Raw genomic sequence first — 17,827 nt, 5'->3', positions numbered from 1 at the left:
AGATAATGTTATGAAATAGGTGACCGTTCTAAGTAATGGCATTTTGCAGAGATGCTGGGTTGTGATATTCTGCAATTTTCCTTTGCAGCCATTTTTGTTTGGCTATTTCTCTGTCTGAGATTTCTACTACCATAAGAACATAAGAGCATAAGAAATAGGAGCAGGAGTAGGCCATTCAGCCCCTCAAGCCTGCCTCGCCATTCAATAAGATCATGGCTGATCTTCCCCAGGCCTCAACTCCTCTTTCGTGCCAGCTCCTCATAGCCCTCAACTCCCCGATATTTCAAAAATCTATCTACCTCCTCTTTAAATACTTTCATTTATCTAACCTTCAAACTCTCTGGGGTAGAGAGCTCCAGACATCCACTACCCTCTGAAAGAAGAAATTCCTTCGCATCCCAGTTTTAAATGAGTGTCCTCTTATTCTGTAACTATGCACCCTAATTCGAGATTCCCCCACTACTGGAAACATCTTCTCAACATCAACCCTGTCAAGCCCAATCAGAATCTTGTATGTTTCAATAAGATCGCTCCTCATTCTTCTAAACTCTAATGAATAAAGGCCTAAACTTTATAAGTCAACCCCTTCATCCCAGGAATCAGCCTAGTGAATCTCTTTTGAACTGCCTCCAATGCCAATATACTCTTTCTTAAATTTGAGGACCAAAACTGCACACAGTACTCCAGGTACGACCTCATCAACACTCTGTATAGTTGTAACAAGACATCCCTATTTTTAAACTCCAACCCCCTAGCAATACAGGCCAAAATACCATGAATGTTCTCTTTGTAAATTTCTGTAGCAGTTAACAGTCAAAGAACAATTGTAGATGAGGATTAAGGTCAACAATCACTGTCATTGACTGATGTAACTGTTTTTGCTTTGAAATTACAAACTCCAGTTTGTGGACAAAGTCCTGTCTGCTTTACTATATGGATCTCCGACCACTGACCAAACTCCAGGTGAAACAACTGCCTATTTATGCTTTCTCAGGCACGCTGTTGTACTTGCTCTCAGTCTGATACCATTGGTGAACTTCAAGGAGTAAAAGAGAAATGCTGCACAGTAACCTATTTTTTGGAGACTGGGATCTGGTGCCCACGGCTGATATAAGGCATTTACTGAACTATTACAGAGAAAAATATAATTACATATAACTGGGAAACTGATCATAACTCCTCAAACAAAAGGTATGTCAAATTCAAAAAATGATCCCTTCTCTTGGCTGTTTTATTGGTTTTGTGCTTGCACAAGCAATTTTGAGCAGTTACGTTTAGTAAACAACCAGTGTGTTGTATATGACTGTGATATGGGGTTTATTTTGTGGAAACAGCACTTCACGAGGTTAACTGATAACTAAGTAGAGACTTCATCTTATAAGATTGCTTCTGAGGTAAATGTGGACAATATGGATGTGAATTGAAAATCTGCATGACTAGAGACTCTAGACCATTTAGCAACAAAATCCTTGCAGGTTCTCAAATGACCTAATAAGTTTAAAATAAAACACATTGATCAAGTACCAAGCAGTACGGCTGTCTTAAGCTCCTCAACCTTTCACACAGTAGGTCCTGTTAATGTGTGCCATTTGCACAACAGCATTTTTGGCTCTGCTGTACAATAACTTCAAATGGTAGACTGTTAGGAAGATTCTAATTATTTAATTAATTGTTTGAATTATAATGTTACATGGAAAATGAAACAAACAGTGTAGCACCAACCAATCTGTGAAAATATTCAGTTTTCCAATAAGTTACCTATATTTGGCTAGGCTTCAAGAGAAGTTCCGTAAGGCAAAAACTTGGTAAATGTCTTATTTTCTTTGAGCCTTTTTGATAGTTTATTTGTATAAATACATAAATTCCATTACTTTGACACCCTCATTTTGTACACCACTCTACACAATAAAATCACCATAAACGTCTCTTCACTAATTAACTTTTGTTACAGCAATAACAGTCCATAAAGTTATTTCCTAGAACTCTGATAGGTGCGGTCATTATTGGGATGAACAAATATTAACAAGTTTCTCAAATGCTAATGCTGAAATATTTTCCTTGGGAAATCCATGTGAAGGGTCAAGGACTAAATTACAGGGCACCACCATAGCTGAAGGGACTAAAAGAAACGTGGCAAGTTGAAAGGCAGTTGACCAGTTAGCATAAATCTTGGGTTTTTGAAAGTATAGATTATAATTAAAAAGAAATAAAAAGAAATACTTGCATTTACCTAGCAGCTTCCATAATCACATGTTGTCCCAAAGCCAATGAAGTATATTTTGAAGTGTAGTCACTGTTGTAACGTAGTAAATATGGCAGCAATTTGCACACAGCAAGTTCCCATGAACAGCAATGTGACAACGACCGGATAATCTATTTTTGTGATGTTGATTGAGGGATAAATATTGGCCAGGACACCGAGGATAACTCCACTGCTCCTCTTCAAAATAGTGCTGTGGGATTTTTTTATGCCCACCCAAAAGGGCAGATGGGGGCTTGGTTTAACATCTCATCCAAAAGATGCACCTTCAAATTGCTGCACTGCTTCAGAACTGCACTGAAGGTCAGTCTACATACAACCATATGAATTAGGAGCAGGAGTAGGCCACTCGGCCCTTTGAGCCTGCTCTGTTATTCAATAAGGTCATGGCTGATCTGAATGTAATCTCAACTCCACATTCCCTCCTACTCCTGGTAACCTCTTACCCCCGATAATCTCTCACCCCCTTGTTTATCAAGAACCTATCTAGCTCTGCTTTAAAAATATTCAAAGGCTTGCTTCCACCGCCTTTTGAGGAAGAGAATTCCAAAGACTCATGAGACTCTGAGAGAGAAAAAATTCTCCTCATCTCTGTCTTAAATGGACGACCCTTATTTTTAAACAGTAATCCCTAGTTCAGATTCTCCCACAAGAGGAAACATTCTCTCCACATCCACCTTGTCAAGACCCCTCAGGATGTTAAATGTTTCAATCGAGTTACCTGTTACTCTTTTAAACTCATAAAGATATAAACCTAGCCTGTCCAACCTTTCCTCACAAGACAACCCTCCCATACCAGGCATTAGCCTACTAAACCTTCTCTCAACTGCTTCCAACACATTTATATCCTAGATTTCTGTACTTAAGTCCTGGAGTGAGACTTGAATCCACAATCTCCTAGCTCAGATACAGGAGTGCTACCAACTGAGCCACAGCTGACACACTGAAACTAGCTTACACGTAATTAAACATATAATTGTCCATTGAATTCTAAATAAAATCACCGTTGATACCAGCAAATAATTTTCTAGCCCAAATAATGATTTTAAAACCAGTAGTACCTCAGAAAGTGCCAAATTTTGACAAAATTGAGTTGGCATAATACAGTTGAGTGAATAGAAATTTAAAGGGTGATTCTGTAATCCTGCACTCCCTGTGTGGTGTTATCCTTGACAGGGATGTAGCTTGAAGATTCTGGGCTACACTATAATAGTTGCATCTCCAAACTGTGCTCTATTCAAGCACAGTCCTCTGCTGAGGGCAAGATTGTAGAATCATTCTTATATGTATATACTGTAAACATTAGGCGAGTAGGCGACAGTTAAATTGCTATTTTCACATCAAAGCATTGAAACAAAATTGGTGGCATATCTTTGCAGTCAGGTCCCACTTTAACTCCAGAGTGCACTAAAGCTCAGTAATATGAGATGACCTGCTAGGGAGAAGGGAGGGTTCACATAGCTGAGCCTGAGTGAGCGAGTGAGTGAGAGAGAGAAAATGAATCTACTGATCTACAGCACATGTGCAGAACTCCTTTCTGGCAAGTAAGATCCAACTGCGATCTGTAATATAACTGGGTATTGCCACTCGTACATTGCCTACTATGGCTATGGGCCTCAAACCAGCAATGCAGTATCTTAGCAGTGTCAACACACGTCTAAGCTTCCTACAGACAAATGAGTAATTCCTTTTCTGCAGACCATTGTATTTGAAATACCAATTGTATTTCAGACATTTCATTCAATGGCATTTCTGTACCTAAGTACTGGAGTGAGACTTGAATCCACAATCTCCTAGCTCAGATACAAGAGTGCTACCAACTGAGCCACAGCTGACACGCTGAAACTAGCTTACATGTAATTAAACATATAATTGTCCATTGAATTCTAAATAAAATCACCGTTGATACCAGCAAATATTTTTCTAGTCCAAATAACTGTGGTAACTTAAAGGGGAGATGATGGTGTAGTGGTAGTATCACTAGATTAGTAACCCAAAAGGCACAGGTTAATAGTGAGAGACAGGGGTTCAAATGCCAACATGGCAGCTTGTGGAATTTAAATTCAATTAATAAAACATGGAATTAAAAGCTAGTCTCAGTAATAATGACCACGAAACTGTTTTTGATTGTTGTAGAAACCCATTTGGATCACTGATGTCCTTTAGAAAGGAAATCTGTCCTTACCTGGTCTGGCCTACATGTCCACTCCAGACCTATAGTCATGTGGTTGACTCTTAACTGCCCTCCCTAATGGCCTAGCAAGACACTCAGTTCAAGGGCAATTAAGGATGGGCAGAAAATGCTGGCATTGCCAGTGATACCCACAGCCCATGACAGAATAAAAAGCATTTTATAATCTTGTGCACACCTTCGTATTAAAAATGATATATCATTGAGAATGAACTCAAAGTTTCAGTTTAATTTTGATGCTTAGATGAAATCCAAAAAGAAAGAACTCTTGACTCCCCAAAGCCTGTTCATCTACAAGGCAAAAGTCAGGAGTGTGATGGAATACTTTCCACTTGCCAGGATGAGTGCAGTTCCAACAACACTCAAGAAGACTGACACCATCCAGGACAAAGCAGCCAATTGATTGGCACTTCATCCACAAACATTCACTCCCTCCACCACCGACGCACAGTGGCAGCAGTGTGTACCATCTGCAAGATGCACTGCAGGAATTCATCAGGGCTCCTTAGGCAGCACCTGCCAAACCCACATCTGCTACCATCTAGAAGGACAAGGGCAGCCTATTAATGGGACCACCACCACCTGGAAGTTCACCTTCAAGTCACTCACTATCCTGACTTGGAAATATATCGCCGTTCCTTCACTGTTGCTGGGTCAAAGTCCAGGAACTCCCTCCCTAACAGCACTGTGGGCTGCAGCGGTTCAAGAAGGCAGCTCACCACCACCTTCTCAAGGGCAATAAGGGATGGGCAATAAATGCTGGCCACATCCCATGAGTGAGTATAAAAAAATGCTTTCAGGATGCCTTTATGGGCTTACATTTAATGAATTGCTTTTGAAATACAGTCACTGTTTTTATGTAAGTAAATGTAGTGTAATCCCACAAACCATATTATTGACCTGTTAATCTATTTCTGGTGGTAGTTGAGGAAGGAATGTTGGCAGGATACAGGAAGATGTTCCTGCTTGTCTTTAAATAATGCTCAATGAACTTTGAATTCATTTGAACATGAAGGCCTTGGTTTAAAGTCCCATCTGAATTATAGCACTTCCAAGAATGCAACACTTTTTAATACAGCACTGAATTGTTAACCTAGAACATATGCTTAAGTCCTGGAGTGAGGTTTGAACCCACTATCAAACTCAGAGGCAAAAGTGCATCAAAACAGCTGAACTGAACTAAACCACATAAACTTTGGTTTTATAGGTTGGGATATCAGTTAAAACCCTTGATTAACTTTAGCATTATTGCCTAATTCCAGCCATCTATAATTCTGTATTTAAAATGTTCTTCTGAAAATATAGCAATCCTGTTATCTGAACAAACCTGTATGTTCATTCCAATCAAATAATTGGCTGGGTGATGTTCGGTGTTCTGGTACAGCCTTTTGTCCAAAAACAGGAATTCAAAAGTAAGATTAAAAGCATAACATAATTTATATTTCAAAATGCTTTACTTTTAGTTCAGAAACACTGAAGGAATGCAAACTGTCATTTTTAACTGAGTTGCTGCTAATGTAGTGTTCTCTGATTCCGGCTTTGTGAGTAAATGGGTTTTGAGTGAGTTAAAATCTCACCCGTGTTCCTTTATGTCATCTACTTAGCACCTATGTTTCGTATAGGGACAGGTTAAGCCGCGGGTAAAATGGGCCAGGACAGTCAGCAGCACCAATCTAAACTTTGGTTCAGTGATTACTCATTACTCATTTTCTTGCCAGATTTCCAGAGTTGGTCTTTTTTGTTGTCTAGATTCCATCTGCATCTTCAGACTCCTTGTCATCTGCTTCCATATTGGCCTCTTGTTAGTGCAGGCCATCTCACTTTGCCATCACTGCTCCCAGCTTTGCAAATGCTCCCACTCACCTTGCCATCATGCCCACTTGCTGTGGCAGAACTCTGTGTGGCCTTGTTGTTGCTTTTTCACTTGTTGTCCTCTCTCTTAAAAAGCATTTAAGTGGTTCTCATGTTGAGAAAAGTAAAACTAACGTGTATGTAGTAATTGAAGGTATAGTCTTTCTGACTGCTTATCAGGGGTCACGTGATTGTTCATGGCAATTCTGACCAATGAGCCCTAAGTGTGGGTAATCCAGGGGGGCGTGGCTTTCAAGTCAAGGACCTGGTTCCAGCATGTAGCTTCGGAAAAGCTCTCTGTAATAAAGTTATCTGTTTCAAGTGGAAACCTATTCGGAATGTCAAGTCATGACAGTGTATATGACTTGGAGCCAGCTAATCACTGCTTAACTGAGATATGTCAAATTCTATGAAGAAAATGTAAACCATTTCTTGACACTTCAAATACTAGACCTTGATTTGATACTCTGGGGGAGGGTAGTCTTTTTGCCTTGCTATTATTTCTGAAGTGACAATAGCAAGGTATAGATTGTAATAGTAAAAATTGGTGAGGCTAAAAGGGATTATCTAGATCAGGCTCATCTGGGAGATCACAACATTTATAGTTCAGAAGGAGGCCATTCAGCCATCAAATCTACATTAGTTCTTCAAAATGCAGCTTTCTGCTCCAATTTCTACTTTATTCCTTTGCTACATATGATTGACCTGATATAAACAGATAAGGTCAGAAGCGGGGATGTTCGCTGATGATTGCACAATGTTCAGCACCATTTGTGACTCCTCAGATAGTGAAGCAGTCCATGTCCAAATGCAGCAAGACGTGGACAATATCCAGGCTTGGGCTGACAAGTGGCAAGTAACATTCGCATCACACAAGTGCCAGACAATGACCATCGCCAACAAGAGAGAATCTAACCATTGTCCCTTGACGTTCAATGGCATTGCCATCACGGAATACCTCACTGTCAACATCCTGGAGGTTACCATTGACTAGAAACTGAACTGGACGAGCCATATAAATACTATGGCTACAGGAGCAGGTCAGAGGCTAGGAATCCTGCGATGAGTAACTTACCAACTGACTCCCCAAAGCCTGTCAACCATCTACAAGGCACAAGTCAGGAGTGTGATGGAATACTCCCCACTTGCCTGGATGAGTGTAGCTCCCACAACACTCAAGAAGCTTGACACTGTCCAGGACAAAACAGCCCGCTTGATGGGCACCACATCCACAAACATTCACTCCCTCCACCACCTATGCACAGTAGCAGCAGCGTGTGTCATCTACAAGATGCACTGCAGGAATTTACCAAGGCTCCTTAGACAGCACCTTCCAAACCCATGACCACTATCATCTAAAAGTACTGCATTTTGCACTATAAATAATGGTGAGCCAACAGTGCTTAGCATTATTTCTCTGGAACTTCGGCAGCAACTTTCAATAATCACACATGCACAGGAACATGGAAATCTTGAAATTGCTGCCTGAGTGAGATGTTCCTCCAAAAACTTCACAAAAATGGCATCTCGCCATCTGGCTCTCCATTTAAATATATTGAACAGTCTGAAGATCCTTTACTTACCACATAGATATGAATTAAACTTACCTGAAATCATTAGGGCTTGTCTATTCCGGCGTAAGTATCCCATTAATGGTGTAGCAAGCCTTAATTACTGTCAAACAAATTCTCTAGCACTGAAAATGTAAAATTTGCAAGTGTGGTGTCTTATTCATTCAATTTTAATTTTTGTTGGCTTTTAAAAAATTAAAAAAAACATTTTTCCTTCTTTTACTTTGTTTCTTTTCTCTCTCTCTTAATCGAATCTTCCTTTTCCACTCTTTGATTTGCATTTTGTACCTAATTTGGCAGTCAATTTACTACTCTAACTTAAACTTCCTTGTTCAGACTCTATGCTGCTTAATTGACAATTTATCAATCTGATTGGTTAAGGTAATTATAGTTGTTCAGGTGCGCTGTAGAGACCACAAGACATAGGAGCAGAAGTAGGCCATTCAGCCCATCAAGTCTGCTCCGCCATTCAATGAGATCATGAATTGGCCTCCTCAGCCATGTTCAAACTCATGGAATGCTAGTGAGATAATCTCAACTTCACTTTCCTGCCTTTTCCTCATAACCCTTGATTCCCTTACTGATTAAAAATCTGTCTATCTCTGCCTTGAATATATTCAACGACTCAGCTTCAACAGCCCTCTGCAGTAAAGAATTCCACAGATTAATGACCCTCTGAGAGAAGAAATTCCTCTTCATCTCTGTTTTAAATGGGCAACCCCTTACTCTGAGGTTATGCCCTCTGGTCCTTGACTCTCCCACAAGGGGAAGCAATCTCTCAGCATCTACCCTATCAAGGCTCCTAAGAATCTTATATGTTTCAATAAGGTTGCCTCTCATTCTTCTAAACTCCAACGAGTACAGGCCCAATCTACTCAACCTCTCCTCATAAGAAAATCCCTCCATATCCAGAATCAACCTAGTTGACCATTACATATAGGCACATTACACATAGAGCATGCTGTATTTTTTGACTCTCTACATTAAATTTCAGTGCAAAGTCCCATAAAATTATAGCTGGAAAAACTCAGCAGGTCTGACAGCATCTGTGGAGAGGAAGACAGAGTTAGCGTTTCGAGTCCGCAAAGCGGTCACCCAGTCTGCGTTTGGTCTCTCCAACACCTTCGATCTTTTTGCAAGCATGACCCAGACCTCCCTGTCGCTTGCCATTTCAATACACTACCCTGCTCTCATGCCCACATGTCCGTCCTTGGCCTGCTGCAATGTTCCAGTGAAGCTCAATGCAAGCTGGAGGAACAGCACCTCATCTTCCGATTAGGCACTTTACAGCCTTCCAGACTTAACATTGTGTTCAACAACTCCAGATCATGAACTCTCTCCTCCATCCTCATATCCTTTTTGATCCCTTTTTTTCTAATAATTATTATATATTTTTATATATTTTTCTTTTCCCACCTATTTCTATTATTATTTTAAAATTTATTTCCATCCATTGTTTTATCTCCACCTTTTAGCCTATTTCGATCCCTTCCCCCCACCCCACCCCCACTAGGTCCATCTGTCACTTGCTCATCCTGCTTTCTACCCTTAATGTCACCATTAGCACATCCTTTAGCTAATATCACCACCGTCAACACCCCTTTGACCTTTTATCTATGATATCTTTGGCAATATCTCCTTTGCCTCCACTGGCCCTCTATCTAGCTCCACCTGTCTGACCCCCCTTAAACAGCTTATATTTCATCTCATTTCTATTTCTCTTTAGTTTTGATGAAGAGTCATACGGACTTGAAACTTTAACTCTGTCTTCCTCTCCACAGATGCTGTCAGACCTGCTGAGCTTTTCCAGCTATTTTTGTTTTTGTTTCAGATTTCCAGCATCCACAGTATTTTGCTTTTATCCCATAAAGTTATCATTGGTTATCCTTCACTAGCAAGAATAATTGCATTCCATGAGTTTGAACATGGCTGAGGAGGCCAATTCAGGATCTGCAGACTTTATGGAACGTAGGGCATTTGTTGTCATGTGGAATGTCTGTTCGTGTATTATCAGTTCAGGTCATGGCATATTCTTTTTGCTGCTTTTGCTTTTCCTCTTCATTTTATTGTCGTTGAGACTCAAAATGCTGAGATACTTTCCACAGGCTCTGCCACCATCTGGTTCAGTCCAAGGCGATGGTCCCCCAGGAGTTTATGTCAATGTTCCATTTCTTAATGTTAAATTTCAGCACATCCTTGAAGTGCTTCTTCTGTCCTCCTCTGGTGCATCTTCCCTAACTGAGCTGGGAGAAGAAGACCTGCTTTGGGAGCCTGGTGTCTGACATCCAAACTATATGACCAACCCAACGAAGCTGATGACGGGTGATCATTGCCTCAATGCTTGTGGTGCCTTCTTCTAAGAGGACACTGATGTTGATGCATTTGTCCTCCCACTTGATAAGTAACATCTTCCGCAAGCAGCGTTCGTGGTATGACTCCAGTATTTTGAGGTGCCTCCTATACGTTGTCCACGTTTCAGTCCCAAAGAAAGTCTATGGTTAAATGCAATTGTAATGAATTACTGGCACTATTCATTCACTGCTGAGAGCCTATATGTAATGGTAATAGGTTTTGTTTATGAATGTGGGGAAATAGTGCATGATGATAATAGGATTCAGGTATTAATGTATGAACCATATTTATGGTGGATACTAATCATATCAACCATGTTTAATCTTCAATTGTACATTAGCTTCCAAAAATGAAAAATGGGAAGACTTAATATATCTCCCAACATATTCCTGCAGGGATCCAATTCCGACACTATGCCAAAGAGAGGGAAGAAACATCTCCTGCATCATCAGAACAGTTTCAGTTCAGTTTTTTTGATCATTAGTCCAGGGTAATGCTTATTTCTCCCTCGTCGCGAATTAAAAATAAATCTTAGGGTAAATTTTCTGATTCCAGCACTTAAGCAGAGAGGCTGTGCAATAGTGAGTGTGATGCTTATGGTGAAATTATGCTGGGCCAATAACTTGATTTCCTGAGGTCACCCTCACTACCTATTCTGAGAGCTCCTTGCCTGCAGAAATTTGCTGTGAAGGAGAGTCTGGAGGGGTTTGGAGGCATAAATTAGTGTTTAATTCCATCTCTTAAAATCTGGAGTTGATATTTAAAGAGGTGGATTAACTTTCCTGGTTGCAGAATGGAGCAGATAAATGCATTGCCCAGTCACGGTTTAATGTTTAAATGCAGGTTAGCATACCCTCTCTTGTTTTTCATAATCTGTTATTTTATCAATTTTGAATTTATATTTCAATAATTACAGAATTAATTCACTTATTTTGCTGGTTTTGGCTTCCTCCTAAATTGGCTGTATTAGAGTGAGATGTGAAGGTAGGTTTGACTATCATTGGATCATTTGTTACCAGGGAGATTGTGTTAGTTTACAGGTGATTCAAAGAATTTCCAAACAATGGCAAAGCCACATCCAAAGTGACCTGCCAGCCATGTAGCTGGAATTATTTATACATCAGGTAATTGCTGTATTGTGTATTTTTATTTGACAGATTATAGTACTAGAATAATAGCATTAACAATATTAGTATAAGACCTCCAACAGTTTTAAAGAGTGTTCAGAAGCCAAATGGTTAACATATTTATTAACAAGAAACACATTATTTTCAGACATAACAGGACTGGAAAGACTTTCAGGGCCTAGTTCACATGAATCTGTATTCTTCAGTCCAGTCCAGTTCATGTTGTGTTGACAGTTTAGTGATTTTCATGTGGAACTTTGGCTAATTATAAACTACTGGATGTGGTTCAACTATTTCACAATATATTCCCAAAATAAGATTGATTGGTCATTGCCTAATACATGTTTTCTGGATCAAAACCACGTAATAGCTTCTTTTTTGCAGAATGTACGAAAGCTACTACAAATTTATGATGCATTTTGCTATTGTTAATAATCTATTGAATATAGCTTACCCTATACATTATACTTTCAATTCTAATGTTGTCTCTGTTATAATGCTAATTGAGCTTGTCTCTTGTTGTACGCACTGTGTTTTAACATGTGGCAATTTTGGGTCCTGAATTTAACAGGAGTAGCGTATGGTTCATTTTATTAAGATGATTTTGAAGTATAATTGATCAGTAGGGATTGGTGACAAATATATATTGTATATATAATATATTTTTAATTCATTTTTAAGATATGGCTCTTACTGACAATCCCACCCTTCATCCCTCATTGTCCTTGAGATAGAGAATGCTGGGTTGCCTTCTTGAATTGCTGCAGTCCATGTAGCAATTATTCCCACAATGCTGTTAGGAAGGGAGTTCTAGGATTTTGATTACTGTTGATAAAGGAAATGTGTTATATTCCCACATCAGGGTGGTATGTGACCTGGAAGGCAACTTGGAGGTAATAATGCACATGTTACCCTTTTCCTCTGTCAGAGGTCACGGGTTTGGGAGGTGCTTTCAAAGAAGCTTTGATGACATTCTGCAGTACATTCTGTAGATAGGACACACTGCAGCCATAGAGTGTTGGTGGTAGAGGAAGTGGATATTTAAGTTAGTGGGTAGGGTGCCAATATTACCTTGTCCTGGATGGTGTCGAGCTTCTTGAATGTTGTTGCAGGTGCTTCCATTTGGATAAGTGGATAGCATTCTATAACTCTACTGACTTGTGCCTTTTATTCTGAAAGATACACTTTGAGACTTGATACACTGTGTTCTGTGTGCCCAAGAAAGAGTAGGCTCGGTTTATTCATCTTCAGTAATTGCTACATTCCAATAAATGGTAAAATGGCAGCTTTCTGATAAAATGACATTGATCCCTAGTGGACTGATTCCAGTTCTTCCTTATAGGGCTCTGTTCTCCCCATAAACATTGTTGTTTTGTATTTTCCCATTTTCACATTATCTTATTTGTAAATAATTCCACAACAGTGGTCTAGCCTTCATTAAGTGGTTACTAATGTAATATTTAGCATTGCCCAGTTTCTCAAAGAAAGTGGTGGGCATGATGCACACCTTCAAGTAAACAACTTGTTAAATAATAGGAAATAGCACACCATGATATGAACCAATGTATGTTTACTTTCAAAGTACTTTATGTACATTGATACCAAAACATTCCAGCCTCAAAATCCACAGATGACTGTTATGTAGGGACCATACCAGGAACCTCTGTCCCTGATCCTAGAGGACAGTTTGCTAATTAGTCTGCCATTGACAGACACCTGCAGCACAAGGAACACACTTAGGCTAATAGTCACATAAAACAAAATGAACTTGTCAGGGTTGTCCATAAACAAGTTATAGCTGCAAATCCACCCCCTCCAAAACATGCCTTTGTAAGGGGACCATAGTCAAATTTAAAACATAAATATTCCAATATTTCCAGGCCACAATCATGGCTGGGACCCTCAGATAATCCCACAGCCGTAATGGTCAGGAGGTAAGCCAGGTTTGAAAATCAAAGGTGCAGGACCTCCTGATGTAGGAAATCTCTACCCACTTATGATGATTGCCATGTTTGGGATGGGTAGCACTTCTGCCCTCAAACAGATCCTGTAGACACTAAACACAATGGGAGAAGGCATATCCAAATCCCACTGGAGTTACTGGAAGTTCTGAATGACTCTTGCCAAGGTGTATTGTGGGATGTCTATAGGTTTTAGGAGGCCTCTTTCTCTCTCTCTCTATAAATACAGCACTATAAAGGAATGTATCTTTTAATAAGTCCCCAGCAACAATGGGGGGGGGGGGTTGGGTTTATCTTCTGGATTGGAAATGAAAGGTCATTTTTAGTGTATTTTTAACTGGCATTGAAGACAATTTCTGCCCATCACACCTGATGCATTGTGACAACATGAGTATTTTTTTCTGGTGGAAAGCTTAAAATTATGTAACAGCACCAATAATTAGTCAAGCAGCACAATGAGTTGGATAGTAGACCACTGGCTGAACTAAAACACATGTGGATCAGCACTGGCAGCAACCTGTTCATAAATCTGACAGAATTTCTTGTGTATTAACCCAAATTTTCAGAAACAGCTTTGGAGGTGCTAAGACTAGAAGTGTAACAATATGAAGTACCAACAAAAATCAATGAAAAGCAAATATAAAATGGAGGTTTGGGAGCACTTGAAGAAATATGAACTGATCAGAGCCAACATGGACTTGCAAAGAAGTCATGTCGAGCAAATCTAGTTGAATGATTTGAGGTGGTAATTCAAGTGATGGATACGGGAGTGTGTGTGGATGTTCTTTATAGGGTTTACCAGAAGGTATTGGATAATAGAAAACTGTTGACAAAAGTGCATGAAATTGGAGGTAGCCTATTCATTTAAGTGTGGAATTGGATAAGAGATAGAAAACAGAGAGTAAAGCTGATGAGTGTGTACTCAAATTGGCAGCGCGTGGCCTGTGGTATCCTTCAGGGATCTGTACTGGAGCCTCCGCTTTTCACTTTATTTACAAATAATTTAGACGAAGGAATGGAGAGATATATATCCAAGTTTTATGACAACACCAAATTAGGTGGCACAATAAGTATTGTAGATAGGAGCAGAAAGTTGGAAAGGGACTTTCATAGATGACTTGAGTGGGCAAAACTGTGGCAGATACAATTTAATGTGGGAACTGTGAGGTCATGCATTTTGGGTTTTAATGGACAGATACAAAATATAATTTAAAAGGCTAATGGAATGTTGGCCTTTATTTCAAGGGGACTTGAATGCAAAGGATTAGAAGTTATGTTATAGTTAAATGAAGCTTGGTTGGATGCCAAATAGAGTACCATGCTTAGTTCTGGGCATCGCATCTCAAGAAGGCCTTGGAATAAGTGCAGCATAGATTCAGTAGAATGATACTGGGGCTAAAAGGATTAGAGGTTGCACAGATTAGGCTTGCATTCCATTTAGTATACAGGGCTGACCTAATTGAAGTGTTTAAGATTTGATAGGACAGATCAAGAGAAACTATTTCCTCTGGTTGGAGAGCACAGAACAAGGAAAATAATCTTAAAATTTGAGCTGTACAGAGGTGTAGTCAGAAAGCACTTCTTTATACAATGGGTTGTGGAAATCTGGAACTCTCTGTTGAGGCTAGGTTAATCGAAAATTTCAAAACTGAGATTTATAGATTTTTATTTATAGGGAACGGTTTTAATGATTACAGAACCAAAATTGGTAAATAGAGTTAAGATACATCATTTAATTGAATGGTGGAACAAGCTCGAGGGGATAAATGGCCTTTTGCAAGTCCTGATCTTCCTAAACAATCATATCTGTCACACAAAAATGGTCTACTGATTTTAAACAGTTTATTGAAAAAGGGCTTTCGAAAAATGAAACTGAAGCAACACAGCACTATAAAGCACTGTCAAGGGTAATGGAAAAGTCTTGTGACACTGCTAAAGCCTTACATGTTATAGGAATGGTGAAATGAGTAACCTAAGCAAACTTGGTAAGTTTATCATTTATTGTGTTCATTTACAGTGACATCCTGCATTACATTCAAAATGTAATGAGGAAAGTGTGAATGAACATACGTTAGAATAAATATGGAATATTTCCGAAGGTGGGGTTTTCTGCCAATCATAGACCCCCTGGAGCATCTATTAAATAAATTGTTACAACTTCCAACGACATTTGCATCACTCAAGCTTTGTTAATTGTTCTTTATCACAATTATCATTCAGGCCTTAGGGGCACAAAAAATGATTAGCAGTTCAAGAAGTCTACTTGGGCATTTTTCAGTATTGTTATAAACAATCCATAAGATTCATCTTTGGTGTGAATTCCCATTCAGATTATTAGGAGAATGGAGTTATAATTATCTAATTGCAACGCTAATTGATAGTTTATACAATCCAGGATAACCATATTAGGACTCACATTTATTAAGTATTGTTATGAAGAATGTTGTTTCAGCAAACAACACAAAATAGGATAGCTTGTCACTTTAACAAAATTCAGTTTCTTTATGCAAAGTAACTTACATCCAAGTGATGATCGAAGTCTCCAGCCAAGTGCTAGGACATCACCTTCTTGGATACAATAATTAGCCTCCTTACTTCAACTACGCAACCAATTGTCTCCTCATCAATCTGAAACAGACTCCTTTTTTATTGCCAGGTTTTATGACTGACAGCACCGAGCAAAGGTTCTGCATACCTTGAAAGTCTGTTGTAATTCAGTACCATTAGATTTATCGAGACAGCACCAATACTATTTCTGTGTTACAGTGTTGCAATGAGATCCTTGTCAGCTGATTTGCTTCCCTGATGTGCTTGATTGTAATTTTATCTTCAGTTTTGGGTTTTATGCTGATGCCATCAGCCAGATATCCAGACCGTACCTTTCATTGCCCAAGAACTATCTTTGCACTTATTATTCTGCTTAAATACTCCTAGTACATGAGTTGTGCAAAATAATGGAATCACGTGTGGAAATCAACATAATGATATTCTGCCCATCAGAGAAGAAAAGCCTGATTAGGGTTTGGAATGCTTTGTAGTTGATTTAGTCCATAGGACATTCAGAAGGTTCTGTATTTCAGTGTTTGCAGTCAAGAACACCCTGAACCTTTGGAAAGTCTGCAGTGGTATAAAACTTATGATGCTTTAAAGGATTGTAGCGGTTTTTGGACAATTGACAAAGCATGCAAAACTAAGAAACTCTCAGTCAAGACCCAAGGACAGTGTGACATTATGCTCTATGCACGAGTTGAATCATTGCTTGGAGCTTGTAAGAACCCTTTAGCAAGAATATGTAAAGTATCTCTGAATTCTGCCATCACAAAAGTATGAAGGGATCAACTAAAACTGCGGTCACATATGGAGCAAACAATTCACAGATCCATCCCAGTGTGGCGTGCAGACCAAACAAATTAACCCCATATATGTTCAAACATAAATTTCTTGTGGCATTAATGAGGGTCAGTTGATGAGTCCAAGGGCTGGATTTTCACTCCAGAGACAGGAAACAAATGTTGGGACTGTTTCCAGATCCCAAACCATTCTGGGGAGGGAGGGGGGGTGGTGGTGAGCAAGGGGTGGGGTGCTGTAGGGGAGGGGGTAACAGTGACTCATTGGAATTTTCATGAGGCAGTCCCTTAATTGGCATGGAAACAGGTTCTCTGCCCAATTAAGGATGGCAGGTGGGCTCTTGAAGCTGAGGGAGCCAATCAGACTTACAGCATGGGAGGAGCAGCAGGCTGTAATGGCAGGTTAGTAAGGGAGATGGCGCTCCAAAATGAAGGTGCTCTCTCTTTCTCTAACTTTTTAAAATCTTTAATTGAAAAATGGATTCAGCAGCCAGGCCACCATTGTGGGGTGAGGAGGGAAGGGGGCACATCCCCACAGGGTGATAACTTACTGCTTCTGCACCCATGCATGCAAGGAAGGCCTCCAGGCCTGCTTGGAACACTGCCTCCTCCATCCTGGCTGCCACCAGGTGCCCACTTCCAGTCACCTAAACTGGCCTCACTGGCACCGGAGTCTGGAGACGGACCGAAAAATTCCAGTTGGCCTCCTTTCAGTTGCCTTAATTAGGCATTAAATGAGCCTAACTGGCCACCCACTGTGATGGGTAGTTGGCCCTGCCAGATTCAATCCCAACTCCACAAAATCTCTCGCCCAAGGCAAGATAGAGCTGGGGAAACCAGCATGCTGGCCAATGAGAGGTAACTTTTGGCTCCATTTGCCTCCCAGACTGGCCCGGGCAGAGACTGAAAATCGAGCTCCAAGTTTTTTTTATGCACAACAACAAATTTGACACGAGGCCACATAAGGAGATCTTGGGACAGGTGACTAAGAGCTTGGTCAAAGAGGTAGGTTTTTAATAAACATCTTATAGGAGAAGTAGAAAAGCAGAGAGGTTTGGTGAGACAATTCCAGATCTCATGGCCTAGGCAGCTGAAGGCCAATCACTGGTGGAACAGTGAAAATCAGGCGACAAGGCCAGAATTCGAAGAGTGCAGGTATCTCTGAGG

The 17,827-nt window shown here is 40.0% G+C and overlaps 1 long non-coding RNA gene across 3 annotated transcripts in view; it reads left to right on the top strand.

The window, feature by feature from the left end:
- Nucleotides 1-927: 927 nt before the first annotated feature.
- LOC144688550 (uncharacterized) overlaps nucleotides 928-17,827 on the top strand; it is a 213,787-nt gene continuing 196,887 nt past the window's right edge. For all 3 annotated transcript variants that reach the window (XR_013578435.1, XR_013578434.1, XR_013578436.1), the window contains exon 1: nucleotides 928-1,191. This is a non-coding gene — a long non-coding RNA (uncharacterized LOC144688550). The remainder of the gene's footprint in view (nucleotides 1,192-17,827) is intronic.

Source organism: Cetorhinus maximus, chromosome 13 (genome assembly GCF_964194155.1).
Source record: "Cetorhinus maximus chromosome 13, sCetMax3.hap1.1, whole genome shotgun sequence".
Taxonomy (NCBI): Eukaryota; Metazoa; Chordata; class Chondrichthyes; order Lamniformes; family Cetorhinidae; genus Cetorhinus; species Cetorhinus maximus.
Note: the sequence above shows the minus strand (reverse complement) of the source record. Positions and strands in the feature narration are given on the sequence as shown.